This window comes from Diplotaxodon limnothrissa, linkage group LG5, assembly GCF_057381915.1.
Source record: "Diplotaxodon limnothrissa isolate DT_005_m linkage group LG5, D_limnothrissa_male_GT1.1, whole genome shotgun sequence".
In the NCBI taxonomy this organism is placed as follows: Eukaryota; Metazoa; Chordata; class Actinopteri; order Cichliformes; family Cichlidae; genus Diplotaxodon; species Diplotaxodon limnothrissa.
In genome coordinates this window covers 26838148-26843343 of record NC_140600.1, presented here as the reverse complement: position 1 = coordinate 26843343, position 5196 = coordinate 26838148, and positions in this window count along the sequence as shown.

The window sequence follows — 5196 nt, the reverse complement described above, 5'->3', positions numbered from 1 at the left end:
ACGTGGACTCTTCTGGTTGGAAAAATAAGTCTGCAGAAAGCCATAATTTCAGTCTCCAAAACTAAAGAAGAGATGTGTTGGATGGTTTGTACCAAACAGGAAATTACAGTATTCTTAGATAATTCCTTTAAAAGCAAAGCAACAAATCCCCTACTTTGAGCCCAAAAGCCCCCCCCCCCCCCCCCCCCCCCCCCCCCCCGTTCAGTTGTTATGGAGGGAAAGAAACTATTCAATGAAGCCAAAACATTAATTGTACCAGGCTGTAAATATGTGGTTGTTGGGCATCTTTGCATGGGGAGACTATGGGGATTGATTTCCTTTTGGAGCTAGCCCCAAGCGGCCATGAGAGGAACTGCAGTTATTGGCATTTGTACATTGGCTTCATTTTTCAGCTCTGGCGGACGTCACTTGGTTTTCATCTCCTGTTTTAGTTTTCTTGTCAGATGTGGGATCGCTTCCTCCTCTGCTGCTATGTTTCAAAAACTTTTTAAAGCATGTCTGAAAACACTGGAGAGAACTCAGCTGTACATTCCCTTTTAATAGCAGACTTTATTTATCTTCTGTGTTCTGTAGATTTACAGTTTTTATCATGTATCCCAACAATATTTTGTTAAACTGAAGTAGCCTGCAGCAGCTGAAGCTGCTGCTAAGTGAAATGCTCTGTGTTCAACTCTGCATTAAAGAAGGAGCCTGTTGTACATGTACTGTATGTATATAAAGAATGTATATGAAGTATTTGTGTAATATGAATGAAGGGGGAAAAAAAACAAGCGCTACTGTTTGTTATATTCGTGCTTACATATTACACACAGAATGATTCCTGTCATCAATGTTAGCAAGGCTGAAGATGCTAATAATGACATTTACACTTAATTAAGGCTGCCATTTTTTTTTAAATGAATTACACTACTGTGTAAAAGCTTTGAACCACCCCTTCATTTTTCTATATATCTTGCTAGGGAAATGGGAAATAGGTGCAGCACTTTATTCAAACATGTAGAAGAGTACATGGAAATAGTGTTTATAGGGCAAAAAAAAAAAAAAACCCTGGAAAGTCAGTATTTGGTATGAACACCTTTTCTTAGGCAAGTTTTCTAATAATTTCTTTATGCAGTCTTTGGGAATAGTTTTCCATTCCTATTGAATGAAATTCAAAGCTCTTCTTTGGATGTTGGCTGCTTTTTGCTCCATTCTCATATTTTTGTAGATTAAACCAAAAGAAATGGGACCAAATGGTGTATTTCTGCTTACTTGTTATATGTAGACAACACTGCTACATCCATTGAGTTAGATGCATTTTTAGTGCTTGAATGTTTCATAGGTCAATGCGAAGTGGTTAAATAAACAGAGAAAAACATTCTTCTGAAAATGTTCAGGTACAAGGACTGGACTGAAAATTAGTGAAATAGCAGCAATTTTCCAAAAAGACTAATTTTTCACTTATTGGGAGCACAATGTAAAGAAATGAGAGGTGGCTCAAAACTTTTGCAAAGTCCTTATAAGAGGAGATTTGGACATCTCTGCTCAGAGAACACTAACTATTGTGCAAAAACGAACAAGGTGATTATAAGTTGAAGTATTATTGTCTGGAACAAAGCATTAATAAATTGTTTTAATAGAAAGCCTTTCATTGGATGAATGGTTACTGTTAGTTTAAAAAAAATTCCTATCGCCTTGCACACACAGAAATGCAATCACTCAAATGCACAAAAGCTACAGTTACAACAAGCTATTCTGATTGCCTTCAAATCTTCCAAACCAGGGCTAAGTCAAACAACAACAAAAAAAAGACAGATCACGACGGATGTCATTTTCATGGCATTGTTGTGCACCAACAGGAACCACTGCACACGCTGGTGCATTTCATCTTAATACCTAACGGCAGTCAAAATACAAGTGACCTCCACCTGTAAAACCATTCCTGTTTTGGGGGTTGTCTCATTGTTGCACTTCTATTGGTGTCTGTGAAGGTTCTCAGTCATCCAGGTCATCGTAGTCAAAGGAGCTTGCAAAGAAAAGCGTCTGGACTTCTTTAAGTTGCTTGAAGACATTTCACCTCTCATCCGAGAAGCTTCTTCAGTTCTAAGGTCAAATGGTGGAGAGTCCCAGATATAAACCTAGTGGGAGTGACCCCCCACAGAGGGACAAAAGGACCCCCTGATGATCCTCTAATCGCCTGAGCCAAGGTGGGAAACTGGGCGTGGGTCCCAATCAGCCAGAGTTTCGGGTGTGTTCATTGTGAAACCTGGCTTCTATTGGTGTTAAACTTCTATTGGTGTTAATGAAATTACCTATTGACATTAACACCAAAGCAGCTGAAACTGATGAACAACCCCTCTGCTACTTAAATTATCAGATCAATGTCCAAGAAGTTATATTGACTTGTCACTATACTATGAATAAAAAGTGTTCCTGTCATGTTTTTGAGCAGTGTACATCAAGGAACCCAAACAAGTTCCTCATCAGGTCAAGGCTCCACAGTCTATTTACACCTAAAGTCCACTGACCACCCTTTCAGTGATGAGAATTTACACATCCTGGACAGAGAGGACCACCGGAGTAAAGAAAGCCATCGATGTAAAAAGTAAAAACCCATCTCTGAACCAGTGAGGGGGATTTGTACATCTTCCACCACAATGCTGTAATTGCAGCCATTTCCCGGCTTTCTGTGAATGACTGCTCATGGACATTGATCCATAGTCATGTAAATTTGCATATTAACGATCATGAAACTGAGCTCACAGCCTATTGTTAGTCAATGGCCATTATGCAAAAGTACTTTTCAAAGGTATAGGAAAGCTACAGTCAGCTGAGACTGAAAAAGTCACTTAGACGGGAAATATTTCTCTCACAGATGTTAGAACATTGTGTGATTTCCTTACAGAGCACGCATTAAGACACTCCAGCTTAGTCCACTACTGCGAATTAATGTTAACCGTGCAGTGCTCATTACAACCTCAGAATAGCATGACATCATTTTCGTTCACTTGCTGTAAAGAAATATTCTCAGTATGAAATAATCAGATCATGTACAGATAAACTGACTGCTCAAATAACAATGACGCATTGGAAATATTTCAAAACGAATCTCACGTTTTTCCTCTGTTCTTTTTCACTATAAAATACGTTTATTATAAATATCCATTTATTTCCAACTGGAAAATACAGAAACTGCATCTTTAGAAAGCAAGAGACACCATGTGCTAAACTACATTTGATGTGTCTGTTTGTATTACTTGAACCAGCCAAACCAGAAACAGTAGTGCCGTTTATGGTCGCCCCCCTGCTGCAGAGCTGCCTCGATGGCTGGAGTATTTGACAGTCTGTCCATATCAAAGCATGAACAAGCAGGATGTGCAGGAATAAAGGGTACATTGTGTGCAGGGGATCTCACTGCTGGACGTTTGGACATTGTGAATGAAGGCGGTCAAGGCATTATCTACCTGCACCAGGCACGTGCAGGGGGGGGGGGCTGGAGGGGCTTGAGCACCCCCCCTTTCCTGATGGGTGCCCAAAGTGCCCTTTTGTTGAGGCAACTTTTCAAAAAATATATATATATTTTTTGTGTGGGCGTGCGGAGTCTTGTCTGTGCCCCTCAACAATAATGTATACTATTAATCACAGTTTTACTGAATAAAAGGATCTGGCTTGCATCAGTCACATGATAGTATAGTATTTGTATTTGTATTCTATTTTTATCTTATTGTATATTTATTTTATTTTATTCTACTGTATATAGTATATTATTTTATTCTATTCTGTACAGTTGTGTACTGTATTTATTCTTATTGTATTCTAATTTTTGCCTCATAACTTTTGCACTGTCCACTTCCTGCTGTGACAAAACAAATTTCCCACGTGTGGGACTAATAAAGGTTATCTTATCTTATCTTATCTTATCTTATGATCACATTTAACCAATGATCGCTCTTGACGGCAGAACGCGCTGGTTACGAGCCGGGAACGAGCTCACAGAGAGCACGCGCATTTTTTGCAGTCCGGAGCTGTAGGAGAAACACAAATTAACTCAGAGACACAGACTTACTATATTTCTTCCATACAGACTGATGCGACAAAACCAGTAAGTAGGTGTACAGCGTACACTATAGTCTATAGCACACAGGAGTATTGGCTTATTACGTACACGTTGGTAAGTTGTCTTGTGGCAACTGACAAACTGAAACAAATGAGCGTGCTGTGTGTGCAACAGCGCGACAAACATTACCTGTCCTTTTATTAACTGCACATGTAGTGCTGGTCATAGCTGCTAGCTCACTGGTTAAGGCTGTCATGGGTCTGTAGCTCTGTCCACCGTTTTAGGGAACATATTTAGTTTTAAAGTAAGTTTCCGGGCTTTTCCTGCCTTTCTGGAGGGCTTATATTTCACTAAAAAACGATCTAATATGCATGTCCACATAATTATGCATTATTATAATATTTAAAAAAAACACGCTGTATTTTAAAGAACATACATTAAGAAGCAGATTATATTAGATTTATATTTTAAATAAGACAAAATTTGGATTTTACAGCAGTAAAATGATTGTATCTCTACAGTTTAAAAATGTAATAAGCTTTGCCCCTGCACAGAGTGGATAGTGAAACAAATGGAAGCATCATAATGACATTATTTCATATTTATTACTTCCCCCTCCTCATTGCTTTATTATTGTAGCTCTAGTAATAAATAATAATGTAAGGATTCTGGATCAGCACAGTGATGCCCATAGTACAGTATTCTGAAGAAGGTCTAAAATGTCACTGTGTGTGCGTGCATGTGTTTGTTTTATGTATATGGATTTTTTAAAATTATTACTCTCATGATATAACATTGTCCAGACATGCCTGGTAAGGACATGAGGAGGAAACAGTAGGAGCTGTGTGAGGCTACTAAAGGCAGTGCTATAACATTTTTCTGTCATCATTTTATTATAGATTAAGTGCAAGAGTTGTTAGGTGTGGATAATTAGATTATAGTTTATTGCAATAGCAAGTTGTGCCTTGTTCTCAGATAGACAGCAAGTGGAGAGTGATATATGAAATGATGGGATGGAAGGAAGAAGAGAAGCAAAGAGTGATTCACAGGCAGAGCCTAATTTATTTCTCACAGTTTTTTGTTGCCTTATGGTTCCAAGCGCTGTCACCAATCTTTGCATTTTGTTATTATGTCATGATACTTGTTTAATCAGCTACCAT